This window comes from Rhinatrema bivittatum, chromosome 2, assembly GCF_901001135.1.
Source record: "Rhinatrema bivittatum chromosome 2, aRhiBiv1.1, whole genome shotgun sequence".
Lineage (NCBI taxonomy): Eukaryota > Metazoa > Chordata > Amphibia > Gymnophiona > Rhinatrematidae > Rhinatrema > Rhinatrema bivittatum.
The window spans coordinates 399,804,418-399,823,494 of record NC_042616.1 but is presented as its reverse complement, the minus strand read 5'-3'; positions in this window follow the sequence as shown (position 1 = coordinate 399,823,494).

The window sequence follows — 19,077 nt, the reverse complement described above, 5'->3', positions numbered from 1 at the left end:
GTCCGTCAACCAGTTTGCAATCCAGGCCACCACCTTGGCACTCACTCCTAAGCTTCTCATTTTATTCACCAGCCTCCTGTACGGGACCGTATCAAAATCTTTGTAAAATCCAAGTAGATGACATTGAGTACTCTTCCTTGATCCAATTCCTTAGTCACCCAATCAAAAAAGTCGATCAGATTTGTCTGACAGGACCTTCCCTTGGTGAAACCATGCTGCCTCTGGTCCATGAATTCTGCTGCTTGTAGATAGTTCACAATTCTTTCCTTCAGCAGTGACTCCAATATCTTTCCCACCATCGAGGTGAGGCTTACCGGCCTGTAGTTTCCAGCCTCTTGTCTGCTCCCTCTCTTGTGAAGTGGGACCACCGTCGCTCTTCTCCAATCACTCAGCACCACTCCTGTTTCCAGGGAGCTATTGAAAAGATCACATAGCGGAGCTTTCAGCACATCTCTGAGTTCTCTCAGTATCCTGGGATGAACCTCATCAAGCCCCATGGCTTTGTCCACCTTCAGCTTTTCTAGCTCTTCCCATACATTCTCTTCTGTAAACGGAGTTTCATCCATTCCGCTTCCCTCCAGTTTCTTGTTGACTAGTGTTGATCCTTCTCCAGGGTCTTCTTTAGTGAATACTGAACTGAAGTATTCATTTAATAATTCTGCCATTTCTTCATCTGTCTCCACCCATTGAACCTTTTCACCTTTCAATTTCAGTATACCACTTTCGACTTTTCTCCTTTCACTGATGTATCTGAAAAATGTTTTGTCACCTTGCTTTACCTCTTTGGCAATCCTTTCTTCTGCTTCAATTTTTGCTTTCTTGATTGCTTTCTTCGTCTCCCTCAGTTCCACTAGATATTCTTCCTTGTGTTCTTCTCTTTGGAATTCTTTATATTTCTTGAATGCTGTTCTTTTAGCTTTTATGTTGTCAGCCACCTCCTTTGAGAACCAGATAGGTCTCATTTTTCTCTTGCTTTTCTTTACTTTTCTAACATATAGATTAGTTGCCTTGGTAATTGCTCCTTTTAGTTTGGTCCACTGTTGTTCCACATCTCTCTCGTTCTCCCAACCTTCTAGTTCTTCCTCCAGGTACTTCCCCATTTCATCAAAGTCCGTGTTTTTGAACTGCAAAACTCGAGTCTTCGTGCTACTTCTCCGTATCCTATTTGTGATATGAAACCATACTGTATGATGATCACTGGTGCTGAGGTGGGCACCCACCTGTACATTAGAGACGTTATCTCCATTAGTGAGAACTAAGTCGAGTATAGCTCCCTCCCTCGTGGGTTCCATTACCATTTGTTTGAACAGAGCCCCTTGCAGGGCACCACTATCTCTCTACTACTGTTAGATTCTGCAGAAGGGATTCTCCAGTCAGCATATTAAAATCTCCAACAATCACCACTTCTCCCTTCTTTCCCATCTTTTTTATGTCTTCAACTAGAGCTTTGTCAAGCTCTTCCATTTGATTTGGAGGCCTGTAAATCACTCCAATAGAAATGGAAGCCCCATCATCTTTTTTTAGGTCAGCCCATAGTGCTTCTTCTTTGCCTCATCTTCCTTGCAGCTCAGATGCTTAGATATTGTTTCTGGCATAAAGAGCCACTCCTCCCCCTTTCCTGTCCTCTCTGTCCTTCCTTAATAAGTTATAGCCCGGTATTGCCGTATCCCAATCATGAGATTCCGTGAACCACGTCTCCCTGACAGCAACAATGTCCAAGTCCACCTCTATCATTAGGGCTTGCAGATCTGGGATTTTATTGACTAAACTACGAGCATTTGTGCTCATAGCTTTCCAGCTTTTCTCATTCTGGTTACAGCTTTTCTTGGGTTCCTCTAGTGTCCTATTTAGTTCAATTTTCTTATCCACTTCACCCTTTTCCTTTGCATTTTTATTTGTATTTTGGGGGTGACATTTCTGACTGCACTGGGTTTCTTCTTTCTTTTCGGATATCACTTCAATCTCTTTAGCAAGATCTTTTTCAATAACACTCCAAAAAACACTGGTTTTTTCCAAACTAATTTTCTGTTTATGCAAAATAAATCTATTAGAGTATGTGAAAAAGTCTCTTATCTTAATAAATGATACAACAATGACAGGTACATACTACAATTTCCATGTTTTTTATGCCCATATATCATTACCTCCTTGGAAGATGATACATCCTTTAAATGTGGTTTCAAATCTGCTGAAATAGTTAATCCTCGTGTATATGCTAAATGAGAAGGATTACTGATATTGGGTTTAGGACACCCTTGGGAAGGATGGAGTCAAATCATTTACCTGTTCCGATACCTCTTGCCTTAGGGTTTGTCCCTCTCTTCTCTAGCCAGCTCCTTTCTAAAGAATGATTTCCCCTAAAAACCCCTGTCCCCAGGTTGAGTGAGACCCTTTGCACCCCACAAACCCCATAGCACACCAGGCACAGAGCAAAATATCTTATTAAATGAAGCAGCAATGACAGGCACACATAATACTGGTTACTATGGATATAGAGTCCTTGCATGCAAGTACCCCCCTAGATGCAGCAATGGAAGTAGTGAAGGATATCCTAATACATCGAAATGACTCCCAGTGTATCAACTACTCTTGCAGGAAGACCTTGTGAGATTGGAAAATTGGGCATCCAAATGGCAGATGAAATTTAATGTGGATAAGTGCAAGGTGATGCATATAGGGAAAAATAACCCATGCTATAATTACACAATGTTGGGTTCCATATTAGGTGCTACAACCCAAGAAAGAGATCTAGGTGTCATAGTGGATAACACATTGAAATCATCGGTACAGTGTGCTGCGGCAGTCAAAAAAGCAAACAGAATTTTGAGAATTATTAGAAAGGGAATGGTGAATAAAACGGAAAATGTCATAATGCCTCTGTATCGCTCCATGGTGAGACCGCACCTTGAATACTATGTACAATTCTGGTCTCCGCATCTCAAAAAAGATATAATTGCGATGGAGAAGGTACAGAGAAGGGCTACCAAAATGATAAGGGGAATGGAACAACTCCCCTGTGAGGAAAGACTAAAGAGGTTAGGACTTTTCAGCTTGGAGAAGAGATGACTGAGGGGGGATATGATAGAGGTGTTTAAAATCATGAGAGGTCTAGAACGGGTAGATGTGAATCGGTTATTTACTCTTTCGGATAGTAGAAAGACTAGGGGGCACTCCATGAAGTTAGCATAGGGCACATTTAAAACTAATCGAGAGAAAGTTTTTTTTACTCAACGCACAATTAAACTCTGGAATTTGTTGCCAGAGGATGTAGTTAGTGCAGTTAGTATAGCTGTGTTTAAAAAAGGATTGGATAAGTTCTTGGAGGAGAAGTCCATTACCTGCTATTAAGTTCACTTAGAGAATAGCCACTGCCATTAGCAATGGTAACATGGAATAGACTTAGTTTTTGGGTACTTGCCAGGTTCTTATGGCCTGGATTGGCCACTGTTGGAAACAGGATGCTGGGCTTGATGGACCCTTGGTCTGACCCAGTATGACATTTTCTTATGTTCTTATGTTCTTATATTGCAAATAGCAGAGCTAGTGTTACATAATAATTATTTTGTATTTGGTGATATAAATGTTTTATTCAAGGTTAAGGTATCATCATTGATTCTGTTGTAGCACCTACCATTGCTAATCTATCTGTAACCAGATTTGAATATATCATCAATATATCTGGACTAGTTATCAATATGCCATCTTATACAAGTATCTCATTTTTGGATATACAAATTATAGTTTCTTCAGGAGTTCTGTTTTAAACATTGCTCCGTAAACCTACTGATAAAAGCAGTTTTTTTAATTTCCAAAGTTTTTATCCTAAACCCATTCATTTTGGGATCCCTGTGATTCATTTTGGGATCCCTGTGAATCATTTTGGGATCCCTGTGATTCATTTTTGTCAACAATGCTCCATTGTTTTGGAATTTAAATGACATTCTCACATTTTGACACAGCAATTTCTTCAACAAGGATACCCGGTGTTGTCAATTCAAAGAGCATATCAGCATTGTATTCAGATAGGGATCAATTACTAGAGTACAAGCTGCAGTGCCAACAAACCATTGATTTATTTATTTTAGTAGCTTATAATCTGTTTGTCACAACAAAAGTAATTCTAAACAAGGTACAAAATACAAAAATATAATTCAAAACAAATAAAACAATAAAATCGTTATAAATAAAACATAAGAATAATATACAACATGTAAACATACATAAAGGGCAATTAGGGTCACAATACAATTAACCAAAGGCTTCTGTAAATAATATTTTAGTTTTTTATGGAACTCCTTCACATTCATAATAAAATGTAATTCAGATAGAAGAGCATTCCATAGCACAAGGCCTACTATAGAGAATGCCAGTTCCCTTTAGAAACCAGCTTTGCCTCTTTTATTGAAGGAATAAGTGACTGTTATGGCTAGCGTCAGTCTCGAGCAAGCACTCGAGGCTTGGCATACCAGGGCTCTCTAGGTGGAAGAGAAGTAAGGTGTGCCCTTGCGGCGGTGAAGACAGTCCAAGTCTTGGCCACTCCACCGATCTACACGCCCCGGGAGACCACAAAATTATGGTGGTCTCTGAACGGTCCTCAGACCATTCCCAGCCCTTTCGGACCTGCCGCAGGGAGCAGCAGAGGCGGCAGGCCGGATAGAGGTCAGGAAGGCACAGGGCTGAAGCGGTCAAAGCAAGGTCTTGGAACTTGGAGCAAGGCACAGTGGAGTTCAGGATGAAGACAGGAACAAGAGGGATGAGCTGGACCCTCAGGCACCCTACACAGCCCACCATAAATGGGCAGACCCAATGGGCTGCTCGCAGACCACACTGTCTCCTACGCGCCCTACACAGCCATGAGGCTGGTCGCGGACCACGAGAAGAGCGGGAGAAGCTCGCAAAGTCACTTAGCACAGGGTAGTGGAAACCCCTCGTATCCTCCAGAATTGGAACTAGGCAAGGCAACGAGGAATCTGAAGACTCAGAACACAGGAGGAGACTCTTGGAGGCATGGGTCCCACATTCTGGCATCTGGACCGGACACAACAGGAACACTGGAACACACAGGAAGTCCAAGGGAGAAATAGCCTAGGTAGACTAGCCCCCTGCCGAAGCAAGGACTGAGGGAAGAGGAAGTCCTTTTATAGGACAGGAAACAAGCAACTCCATGGGAGAGGTTCAGATGGGCCACACCTGGCTGGCCCTATAACTGGAGAGAAGAGCTGCGGGCCGACGACCCCTAGGGAGAAGGGCGGGGCCCAAATCAGGAAGTTCAGGTGAAGACCGAAGCAGGCCTCAGGCAGGCCCTGAGGACGTCGAAGGCCTCCCAGGCCATGGAGCAAAACCTGGGCAACCAGATCAGGCGAGACGCCAGCTTCGGAGTGGCCTCCAGAGAAAGGTGAGAGGCCTCCCGTCGCTCCAGCGACGGGAAGAATCATAACAGTGACCTGAGTTGAGTCCTGGCTGGGTGCAGGGGGACACCTCCCTACAAGTGGTGCAGGACTGCAGGGCAAGGCTTGGGCTGTTCTTCTGCCTAGCCAGCCCCCTTTCCTGCAAGTTGGGCCCTTAGGTTCTGGGGACCCATATGGTTTGGCTGCAGTGGCAGTACATCATTGTGAGTGTCTATAGGCTGGGCAGACTGAGTGCAGGTATGGACTGAAACTGGAAAAGTAACAGAGTGCAGGTAAACACTGGAACTGGACCTAGTACAGGTAAGAACTGGAACTGGACCTAGAACTGAGTGCAAGTTAAGACTAAAACTGTAACTGGAATGCAGTGCAGGTAAGAACTGGAACTGAAACAGGAAATAAGTGCAGGGAAGGAATTATATACAAGCTGGGACAAGACCACACAGAGACAGGACAAGACAAGACAGGGCAGGACAGGACCACAAGACAGGGCAGGTCAAGAGCATACAAGGACAAGGCAAGACAATACAGAATAAGGAACAAAGGTGCCCAAAGGCAGAAAGGCTAAAAACCTGAAGGCCACTAGGTTCAGAGAGAGGCAAGGACAGGCCACAAGGCAAGATAAAAGGAAAGAGTAGGCCCAAATGCCAAGGGAAGGCCTAGAGTAGGCCACAAAGCAAGAGCAGAGAAAGGCCAGAATAGGCCATAGACAAGGCACTAGGAGCAAGAAGGCCCATAGATCTCAAGGTAAGGAGCAAGAAGGCATGTAGGCCACTAGGCAAGGGAATAATAACCAGGTCAAGGATCCAAGGGTGACTCCGGTATACTGGGAATGCAAGTTTATGTAGGGCTGGAGTCTGGGTGTGGTGTAGACATGGAGAAGGAGCTTGGCAAGGCAGATGGCTAATCTCGCTGAGGGCTCCAAGAGGATAGAAGGCTGTACCACACGCATAGTCAAGCAGGCAGTGAGGAGATGACTTGGGTAACCCAGAAAAGTTCTTGCTGGAGGGTTCTGCAGGTGGGGAGGCATCATAGTCATCAGAGTTGGGGTACAATGAGGATGCAGAGATACAAAATTGTAACAATGATAAATAATTCTTGATCCTGAGAATGTAACATATGCTGAGGAAAATAAGGATTTTAAATATCCCTTAAATATTGTGGCTTTCCAAAATGCAGCACTTTAGAAATCAATAATGTCACCTTAAACATTATTCTGCAGTGTATTTGCAACCAATGTCTTTAACACAGGGATTATGTGATCAAAATGAGATGTTATGTGTCTTAAGATATATAAACAAATCATAACCTATAGTACATATTTTACAGAAACACTGGCATACCTTCACATATTTCAAAAACCTTCTTTAATAGCTTACTCAAGAGGACCTGATAAATTGGATCATATACTAAGGACTTCACTACCCAAATAGATACCTCTATTTTTAGCTGTTTGCTAAAAACATGGCTGATTGCATCAGAGTTTTCTTCTAAATAAGATAGGTGATTAGATATTGTTGCGTGAAAACTTGGCTCAAGCTATTAGAGTTCTCTGTTTTATAGTTGATTTAAAATGTTTGAAGTTAAACTGGTGCATTCTTTATTTTAGAGATGTTTGGGATTGAGTAGGTGGGAAGAATTACTATGAAGGAGGTTGCTACTGGCTTATCTATTATAAGAAAGGTGGAGTAGGCGGGAGGTAACGTGATGGTGATATATCTGCTATATGGAGTAGGTGGGTGGTAACATGGAGGTGGTGATGTATTTATATTTTGCTGTGTTTTAAATTCATTTTATTGTTTTATTGTTTTCAATGTATATACATCACTTTCAAAATTTTGATTGTAAAAATTGGAAGGTGATTAGCAAATTTTTATAAATAAATATCAGTATCGATCATGCAGTAAATGTGACATGTGCGCTCAAATGATAAAGAGATCTGTCTTACATTCGACCATGACATTGAGCCTAGTGAGAAAAAATAATACAGAATGTAACATATCCAACCTGATATATGCAATTCAATATCCATGTTCATTATTTTATATTGGAAGGACCAAATGCTCTGCATATACGACTTAGAAAGCATCAGTGTTGTATACACACCTTTAAAGATCAGGGTCCTGTTTTGAGTTATTGTAAAAACTATGGTCATGATTTTGATGCATTGCATTGGTCCATCAAGAAACATGTTACCATTTCTGACTACGGAGAGAATTTGGTAGCATTGTTAAACTACAGAGAGCAATTTTGGATATACTTGACAAAAAGTGCTTGGAAAGGTATAATTTGAAGAGAGATGTTTTTCCATGTTTTGATTGGGTGTATTAACATTCACATTTGTCATTGTTTTTCTCAGTTAAGTCATCATGTACAAATATGACTGAGGAATACTGTGTGAGGTTTTTGTGAAGTCATTCAGGATAAAACCCCCCCCCCCCCCCCCCCACTGTGGAACGTATACCCCTGAGGCAGATCAGCAAAATACTTGACTTATGGACTTATAATTTTACATGCAATAACTTTGAAAAAATATGATAAAAAGTACATTGGGAGCAACACGTACTGAGCTTCACCATGCTTTAAAACTCAAGCGAACGATTGTCTTTTGCTCCATATAATTTTAATTAGATTGTAGATAGCATTTTTAGTGTGCTACAATTCTGTATATCAAAATAGAATGATTTTTAATAAAGTTGTAAAAATTTAAATTCTGAGCCTCTTTAAAACAGGGAGGAAGGGGGGGGGGGGAAATACTGGAGTCAAAAAGGGATAAAAATAGAAGACCCCATGGATCTAAGGAGGAGATGTCCTGTTGGGCTTAGGGTGCTTGCTGTATGGCTAGTAGCTGGAGAGAGTCTGGTAGCCATCTGGCACACCTTGGCCACCAGCACTCTGAGGTCACCCTGCATGGTGGCCACATTCTGGTGCAGCACATACGTTTCAAAATCAAAAAGTATACACCTAAAAGTATACACCTAAAAGTATACACCTAAAAGCTGACTCTGCCCCCAACTCTAATCTCTGAAATACTTCACCTCAGTGTGCGTAAAAGTTATGTGGCAAATTGGGTCATGAGCATTCTTCTACACACACTCTCAGCCTTGGGCTATTTTAGTATAACCATGCATATACTTAAAACTGAGTTTATATAAGTAAATTCTTTTGAAAATTATCCTCTTAAATTACAGCTCACATTACAATGGAGAGGTGGAGGTGTTCGTTTACCAAGCTATAAAGAGTTGTAAGGTAAAAGGATGCCGGGATGTGTTTGCAGCTGAGTGAGAAAGCTGACAGAGGCCTACAGCTGAATTAAAGCTACCAGAGGACTAGGGTCAGGGCTTAAACTGAGGTGAAATAAAGGGGAATGCATTTCATAATTCCACTTGTTAGCCATTTGCCTCCCAACACTTATACATGGGCTCAGGCTGCTCCTTCCACAGCTTAATCCTGTCTTTCCATGGGCTGTTACCATAATACTTTGAAGCAGTTGGCAGCACTCACTGTGGCTACTGTGTCAGCAATTTCAGTGCTGCCCTGACTTTAGACAATATGTGTGGGAGTACAGTAATGTCATTAAACATGATATCTGGGGAAATATACAGAAATCTTTTTTAATGTAGTTCATTTATTCATTTTATATGCATAATTCATTTCAAATGAAAAAAAATGTTTATTCATGTGATTCATTCCTTTGTTTCTCATTAAAGTCAATGAAGGAAGCAATATATCATAAACTGAACTCAAAAATTGGGGTTTTCTGCTCAAGTTTAGTGAAACTTGCAGGCAGACACCAGCAGCAGAGAGGGAAGGGTACTCCAAGAGTCCGAAAGTAGGGCAAAGTGGTACTAAAGAATGGCATGAATTCTCTAAGGCATTGTGACAGGTCAAAATAGCCCAAACAGATACATCAATATCCCAAGGCAAAGTCAGAGGAGTAAAGCACTAAGCAGCACCAGGCATGGCAAGAACACCCCAAGGCTCCAAAAGTGATTGCCTGGTAGTAGTGCTATTTTTTTTTTGCCAGGGATAATGACAAAGTATTAATTTTCCACTCCAAGATGAGACCGAGAGAAGCACAAATTCAAGCTTGGTTCCTTTGATGTGTTTTCTTGTCTATAACTTGCACTTCTGTAGTTTAAAAATCTCTGTGTCAGTACACTGACTATTGCATCCAATACAGAGATCTCTGAATGGATTTTTCTTTTGGGGTTTTTTTTTCAAGTGTTACAGTTATACCGTGCAGTCACATTGTGCAATATAACTGAAAAATAGAAAAAAAATTTATGAAACAGTATCATAATGTGTGACAACAGCAAAGCTAGAGTCTACCTCACTTTTAAATTGTCCTAGTCCCACAGTCTTTTCTCTGTCATTTCTCACCCTATTTGAAATTGTTCTTCAGTTCTCAGAACTATACAACTACCATCTGTCACAGTCCATAGACAAGTGAACTAGAATGGCCAGGTTCATTCATGTTCAGCTTTAAAAATATATAGGAAGTCAATCCATGCAGATGCCAGCTAAGATAAGCTGGTAACAAATGCTCAGCCATGATTGGTCCTACTTCCTAGCTTCTCTGTCCCATCCTGCCCCACCTCTAGTCAGTCTAGGGTAAGTGATATCACTATTTGCTAGCTGCCCTGCAGTTTTGCTTGATCCATAGACTTTAATGGGGAGCTAAAACAAATGTAAACAAACATTTCCATTGATATTTAGGGACACTGGCCATTCATTATTTTCAACAAACTGAAACAAATCTGCCTGATTTAGTTAAGATTTCTTATTTTATTTTAAATGAATGCGCATCCATAATGATATCATCATGAAGTCATAATTGGGATAAAAAAAAGTCTTAATTTAAATGCTGTAGCCCAGGACTCTGAATCCCTCATCATTCCCAGGTGCTTTAAAAAAATATATCAGAGCCCTACATCCCTCAACAGTCTCTCCCCCCACCCCCTAAGAGAAGCACTAGTAGAGGGTTCCTTCTGTTAACCTTTTATAGCTCAGGGGTATTAAGGTTTTTTGTAAAAGGCCAATTTTCAAGGCACTGTCATGATTCTTTGGATCATTTCACTGACTATGGTCAGTGATAGTAGTAATAGAGGAGGCATCCATGATTTTGTTTGAAGTGAGTGCCTGGTGACCGTCCCTCCTAGTTGCTTCTGATTGTATTTTTGTGAGGGACTTTCCCCTGATGTGATACCTTTCCTCTGCTGTCACAACTGTGCTGTAGGCCATGAGAAACATGCAAGAACATTTGGACATAGAACACATACAAATATTTATGTACTATTATGGCAATGGATAAAGACCTGAGGTATATTATAGAAACATAGAAATGATGGCAGAAGAAGACCAAATGGCCCATCCAGTCTGCCCAGCCAGCTTTGCACTTTTTTTTTTCTCATACTTCTGTTAGTCTTGGCTTTTAGTAACCTTTTGGTTCTATTTCCCATCCACCCCCACCATTAACGCAGAGAGCAGTGTTGGAACTGCATCTAAGTGAATATCTAGCTTAATTAGTCAGGGGTAGTAGCCGCCGCAATAAGCAAGCTACACCCATGCCTATCCGCTTACCCAGACTATGTAATTCAGTCCTTGTTGGTTGTTGTCTGTATATAGATCCACTTTTCTTCATTCCCCCTGCCGTTGAAGCAGAGAGTTATGCTGGATATGCGTGAAGTATCAGACTTTCTCCCCTGCCGTTGAAGCAGAGAGCTATGTTGGATATGCCAAGATTTTTTTGAAGTTGGATCTCCGTGGGAACTATAATCTGATCCGAATACGAGAGGGCGATGAGTGGAAAACCGCTTTTAACACCTGTGACGGCCACTTCGAGTATTTGGTGCTGCCGTTTGGCCTGTGCAATGCACCTGAGGTGTTTCAAAATTTAATGTACGAAGTTTTAAGAGATATGCGGTACCAATGTGTCGTCATATACCTCGATGACATTTTAATCTTCTCTCAAGATCTCCAGAGTCATCGCTGAGACATTTCTCAAGTTCTTCAATGCTGGTGAGACAACCAACTGTTCGCCAAGCTTGAGAAGTGATCATTCGAACAGGAGTCTGTACCTTTCCTGGGATATGTGGTATCCAGTTAGGGGTTTAGGATGGACTCCCAGAAGCTCAAAAGCAGCAGAGATTGGCCTCAGCCTATGGGCTTCAAGGCCCTCCAGAAATTTCTTGGCTTTGCCAATTACTACCACTCTTTTAGTCATCATTACTCGACCTTGACAGCACCACTCATCGTCATGACCCGTAAGGGCGCCAATCCTTCTCAGTGGTCACCGGAGGCCATGACTGCTTTTCAGGATCTCAAGTCAGCATTCCTGAAATAAACTTGTCTCCGACTCCCGGACCCCACATGCCCATTCGTGGTTGAAGTGACGCCTCTGACGTGGGAGTTGGCACCATACTGAGCCAGTTCTCCCCCACTCACATGCTTCATCCCTGTCCTTTTTTTTCCCAATGCTTCACACCTGAGGAGCGTAACTACAGCATCGGGGATAAAGAACTGTTGGCCATTAAATTGGCCTTTGAAGAATGGCGCCCCTGACTTGAAGGGGCACAACATCAGGTCACAGTATATACGGACCATTAGAATCTCCAGTATCTACACCAGGCTCAGTGCCTCAACAGCTGCCAGGCTCATTGGTCCCTCTTTTTTACAATGTTCAACTTTATCTTATGCTACCGCCCTGGGGATAAGAATAGCCGGGCCGATGCTCTCTCTTGATCATTCATCACTGAGGACCTGCCTGACGATCCTCGTCATATCATTGACCCCCACAAGGGTTCTCCTTTCAGCCACCTTTCCACTGCTTCCGGGTAAGACCGTGGTACCTCGTCCACTGTGACCCAAGGTTTTACAATGGGCACACGATTCCTTGATGTCTGGGCACCCAGATCAATCAAGGACCCTCTCCAATCTGCCACACTACTATTGGTGGCCCTCCGTGCGCAAGGATACGCAAGCATATGTGGAGTCCTACCCCACGTGTGCGCGGCATAAGCCTCTGGCTTATGCCGCGCACATGGCTTATGCCGTGCCCAGCAAACCCTGGACCCATATTGCCACAGATTTTATAGTGGATTTGCCGGTTTCCAATGGAAATAACACCATATGGTTTACCATCAATCGTTTTTCTAAGATGGCACATTTTGTGGCTCTACTAGGTCTCCCTACGGCACCTTAGCTGGCCAAGCTGTTTTTTTAAGCACGTGTTTCGGCTCCATGGTCTTCCCAGACACATCCTCTTGGACCAAGCAGGCCAGTTTACTGCACGCTTTTGGAAGGCCCTTTGTAAAAAATTTGATATTGCCTTAGATTTTACCTCGGCCTTAGCCTCAACAATGAATAATTTCCAAGATATGTTATCTAAAATTGAACCAAAAATTAAAAAACATACAGAACAAATAGATGATATATCTGATAAGGTAATTTCCATTCAGAAGGTACAAACAACAATGATTCAATCAGATATAGCCTTAAGAAGGAGATTGGAAAATATGGAAAATAAATTACGATATTTGAATTTGAGAGTTTTAAACTTTCTTAATATTAAATTGATTTCCCTTAAAGAGCAATTTAAGAAATATCTTAAGGAAATATTATTATTACCTACAGATAAAATGCCATTGATTTCAAAAATATATTTTGTTCCATCAAAAAATGGTAATGAAGAAAAGCAAGATGCTGCAAAGATTAACTTATATCTTGAATTGATGGCTTATTTAGAACCTCCATCTGAAGAGCAAATTGAACAATGGGGTACTTTGTTTCTTTCATTTAATTTTGCATCAGATAGAGATCTGATTCTGAGAACCTTTTTGAAAAACCGAAATAAGATCTTCTTAGGTCAGAAGTTGCAGATATACCCTGATATTGTAAAGGATACTCAGATACGTAGGAAAGCCTTTGTTCAATTGAGCCATGAAGCTAGAAAGTTGGGGGCACAGGTTAATATTAGGTATCCATATAAGTGCCTATTGCAATTTCAAGGAAAGAGGTATATCTATTTTGAGCCAGAGCAAATGAAGATCTATCTGGAGAATTTGAAAGAAAAGCAAGCAATACCTAACCAACCGAGTGAATAAGTCAATAATACTGCTTTTTTTTTCTCCTAATTTTGTAACCTGTTGGTAATATTTGTTCCAAATATTTTATGTGTTATAGACTTTTCTGTTCTTTATAACTGTGAAGTTGGAATGAAGTTTGCAGTCATATTGAAGCAAACATTATTTCATGTTGTAATTGTTAAAAATGAGATAAAGAATTTAAAAAAAAAAAGATTTTACCTCGGCCTACCACCCTCAGGCCAATGGCCAGACCGAGGGGATCAATAGGACCCTTAAGCAATTCCTCTGAGCATACGTAAGCTTGTGGCAAGACGACTGGGCCAGCATTCTACCTTAGGCAGAATTCGCCCTGAATTCTCATGTCTCCACCTCCACAGGATCATCACCCTTCAAGATGGCCTCCCTACCACTTCCATTATCTGTTGCACCCCTGACAGCACAGGCTACTGCCCAAGAGTTACATCAACTGTGGCTAAATACGCAACAGCTGCTGGAGAAAGCCGGTCAGAGATCTAAGAAGGCTTTTGACACATATCACTGTGCTGCACCCGAGTTTCAGCCTGGAGATAAAGTATGGCTCAACACCAAGTTCATTCACCTTAAGCTGCCCTCTGCTCATTTTGCTCCTAAATTCATCAGACCATTTCCAGTAGTACATCGTCTGGGGCCTGTTACCTATCGGTTACAACTGCCATCATCACTTAAAATACACAATACCTTTCACGTGTCTCTACTCAAGCCTCTGATTCTTTCCAAATTCTCCAAGGGGTTCCCAGATCCTGTCCCAGTGTCTTCAGAGGCTGATGTCACTTACCATGTTTGCGAAGTTTTGGATATCCATAAGCATGGATGGAGATGGGAATACCTCCTGTCATAGGAAGGGTTTGGTCCTGAAAAGAACAGTTGGGAACCCATGAATAACATTCTTGACAAGGATCTTCTTCGGCAGTTTCATGCCAACCACCCTCACAAACCCAAACCCCCGGAGAGGGGTCTTAAGAGGAGGGGGGGAGGGTACTGTTATGCCTGTCAGTCGCAGACGGTTGCGACCATGAGTACTCACAGCTTGTTCTGCATTCCTACCCTCCCCGGGTCTCCTTGATGCACCAGCCTGCCTACATTGCCACATTCCGCGGGCCTCCTCGTGGAGGTTTGGACGCCATTACTTCTGGCCCCAATGTCGAGTTCTCCTAGGCGCGCGCATGTCACAAGTCCTGGCTTTGAAGACTCCTTAGCGGGAACCTCATTGATGATGTCATCAGACTCCAGTATTTAACTTCTTGCTTTTCCCCCAGCAAGCTGACTTGGCAAAAAGTTCCTTGAGTCCTACCCCTGCCTTGTTCCTGAGACGCCGCTCCTGCCTGCAACATGGACCATGTCTGACATCCGCTCCTCGGGAGTAAGTGTGCGCTCTAACGGGGACTTTTTCTCTGGCCTACCCCGCTCCTCAGGCTGGCCCCGTACCTCTTGGTTTCCATCTGGCTTCCTGCTATACCTCAGCTCTCTCCTTCTACTATGGAGGAGGTTAAGTTAAAAAAAATAGCCATAACTGAAGTGATTTCAGGGTCTGGGGGAACTGGGGGACAGTGAAGGCTATTAAAGTAGGAGTTTTGGAGGAACTAGCTGTTAACAGTGCAAATTGGGGGATGAACTGGTGAATGTGAATGTCGTGGGTATGCCCCCCTTTTAAAATCCCCTGACTTACGCAGTAGAAGTGGGATTTGCATGCCTACATAAATTGGGCACACATGTGCATGGACAGGCTATTTTATAACATGCGTGCAAATACGTGAGTAAGTTATATAATGGCCGTGTATCTGGGCATTTGCCAATGCACCAAAAAGTGCTCGCATGCCAGTTTGAAAGTTACCATTCCTGTACATAGGGTCCTTTGTGCCTAATTTGATCACTTTGACTTTAAATGTTTTACATTCTTGGGTAGTTTCAAAGTTCTTTCTTATTATCCTGATCATATGATTATAGAGGTCGGGAAAAATGTTGCCAAGCAGGAGTGTTACCTTGCTCTTTCCTACAATTGTGTAATCTAGTGCCTGTGAATGTTTATTCCTGTCTTTAATTCCTAACCTGTTTCACCAATATTATGTATTTAGAAACATTTATTAATCACTTCTATTATCTACTTGAGGCACTGAACAAAAAATAATATAAATACAAAATATATTCTAAATCTGTTGTATTGTTGATCTTCACTGGATACATAGTAACATTATAGTGTCAATTGAAAGGATTGCATGGAGCATGCTCAGGCTCTATTGTCATCCTATTTTAATGTTTTATTAAAAGCATTTTTAGTCATGTAACTTCATAGGAATCAATTTAAAAATATTTTATAAAATGCATACATTTGCATTTAAGACATATGAAGTGCATAATTTATTTTATAATGTAATCTACATGAGGTAAAATAGGGTAATCTGCATTTACTCAGTCTACCATAAAGAAAAATGTCTTTGACAAAACTATAAATATAAAATATAAATTCAGCAATAGCATTAGCATGCCTTATATTCTCCCTCTCATTTATAGCCCTCCCCTACACACAAACTATATAGTATATGCAAAACAGTATTCTTCGGCTCCTAATGTACTTTATCCTTTTTTCTTTTTTTTTTTTTTTCATAGTATCAAATGATAACTTGTTTCATATATCAAATGATATCCTGTTTCATAAAGTTACAGACTACACTGTTGGGAGGTTGGTAGGAGGCTTTAACTGCTTAGTCTGAATAATTTGGCTTGCATATATTTTTGCTTATATGATGCATATGAAAATAAATAATTTATAAGTGTAGAAATGTTAACCAGATAATGCTGTTTTCTATGTTCTTGCAGATTTCTGGGTTTTAAATATTAAGAGAAAAGATTGCTTAGGGTACCATTTTGGCAATGTAATTGCATATTATGTATTGTTTTACTTTATATTTATGTATCATTATAGTTGTATTAATTGTGTATCATATGTATGGTGAATGGCATTATTATGTAATATTTTTAAATTGTATCTTACTGAGAATATTTTCTAATTGTTCAGTAGGTAAGAAGATTAAATCGATGAATACAAAGATCAATAAATGTTACTGTGGGTCTCATGATCTATTTGCTATTTTTACTTCCTGAAAGTTTATCTGTTCCTCAGGAAACAGAAGGGAGCCTCACACTGGTTTATTTGTAAAACAGATCATAAAACAGTAGTTTTAATTCCTGGTTGACTAAAGAAAAGTCTTTGGCTTAGCTTGTGTCTCTAAGGTCCAGGAGCGAAGCTAAAACCCAATACCTGTCATGAGCTGAGCTTGATCCTTTCATTAATTACTAAGGATGTACATTTATTGGAATTTAATGGGTAAAACCAACAAAAACAGGACATTTTTGTTTCATTTAATTGACAACAAAACTAATGGAAATCATCCGAGAAACTTATATTTATTTATTTATGTATTTATTTCTGTACTTATTTATTTTGAAATTATTTATTAATCGCTTGAGTGATAAAATCTTTCTTAATAATGTACAACATATTATAAAACAACATATTATAAAACAATATCTCAACATTATACAAAATCAGAGTCACATTACTGCACATTAAAATCAGCTCAGACAGACATATTTCCCATTTGCCATGTTTTTTAACATATTACAACATTTCAAAAGATCTCTTTCTTCCCTTAAGATTAATTTGAGGTTATTCCAGAGCTGACAGAGAAAAAGATCTATTACATAATCGCACATGTCACAAGGTCTTAACTGCTGGCATTTATAAGAGCTGCTTAATTGATGAACAGAGATTTCTGCCTGATTTGTGCCACTGTAATCGGTTTTCCAACTATTTTGCTCCAATGCATCATATACTCTTAAAGGCCATTGTTAAGGTTTTAAATGTATACATTTTAGTAACTGGAAGCCAATAAGTTCCAGCAGCATTAGACCTGTTCCTTGGATTTCCTGTCACTAACCTGGCTGTCATATTTTGAATCACCTGCAACTTCCTCATAGATTTTAAAGGAAGCCCACAAAATAATGCATTGCAGTAGTCAATATGTGAGAGAACCAGTGCATGTGCTATACACTTCAATGCCTCAAGATCCCTATCTCTTTTAATATCAGAGGTTTATCCATTTCAGACTGTCCCAAATGTAATACCTCAGTTTTAGTGGCACTTAATACTAGGCCATTAAATCTCAACCAAGTTTCAACTGAAGTAATACATTGTATTAGATTCTTATAACTCAGTTCTAGGTCTAGGCCCAGGGAGCAAGTATTTGCAAATCATCGACATAAGTATAAGGTTTAAAACCAAAATCTCTAATAATCCCACCCACTGCACTCAAAAAGATGTTAAAAAGAATGCGTGAGAGTGATGAACCTTGAGGTACACCATACTTGATCTTACATGGTTCCAATATCTTTCCTTGAAAAGAAACTAACTGTTTCCTTCCAGAGAAGAAACTCTCTAACTATTTTAAAACCACTTTTTGATCAGATCTGATCAAGTGTGCTATAGAAAAGTCAACTTTGCCTGATGCTCAGATCCATGTCAGCACCTGGGCTCTGTTTTAAACAGCTCAGAGCTACCAGAGTCACCAGTTATGGCTCTTATATTTGTAGAGACTCCTTTCTGAGAACATGTGTAAGAATGCATGCCTGCTCTTTCTAGTTACAGCATGAAATACAGAATATGGTAATTATTAATGGACAGCATTCAGGCATGGATAGCTGGGATCAATTTTGTGCAGCACATACATTCCACAGAGTGCCTCCTCATCTTTGAGACTTTTCAGTGTCTGTCTTATCCTTAGTTTAAACAAGACAGGGGAAGTGTATACTGAGCCTCCTCATCTTTGAGACCTTTCAGTGTCTGTCTTATCCTTAGTTTAAACAAGACAGGGGAAATGTATACTGAGCACTGGATGGGATTCACTTTAAGGGTTAGCAGCAGCAGCAGCATTGAAGAAGGTTGCCACTGGGTGTCAAAATATAATAAATAGTACAGTACTAGCTCAGATGCATGAAAACAGGCAAAAAATTATAATACATTTGGTGGTTGATAAAGAGGCTCAAAGTAACGGAAAAAAAAATGGCAATCAAAAAAGAAAATTGCAAAAATCCTCCTATGCTTCCCCACATCCACCCCCCAGGCAACCCCCCTCCCAAAAACCCCTAATGCCATCTTAGACTTACTTGACACCTCCTCCCCCTCGGAAATCGAAATCATTCTAAAGAAAACAAACCCTTCATTGCACCCATCTGACACCATCCCCACCAAATCCCTCTTAGCCATCCCTGAAACAATTGCCACTCCCCTAGCTGTGATTATCAACTGCTTAATCTCTCATGGTAAAGTCCCGGACTCTTTAAAACAGGCCATAGTCAAACCTATCCTAAAAAAACCCAACCTCAATCCCTCTGATCCAACCAATTACAGGCCCATCTCAAACCTTCCCTTCCATGCAAAAATCATGGAAAAAGTTGCAACAATTTATTCCCATCCCAATTTGGATTCCATAAGTTCTTCAGTTTGGAAACCCTCCTAATCTATCTCACAGACACCCTCATCAAAGGACTTG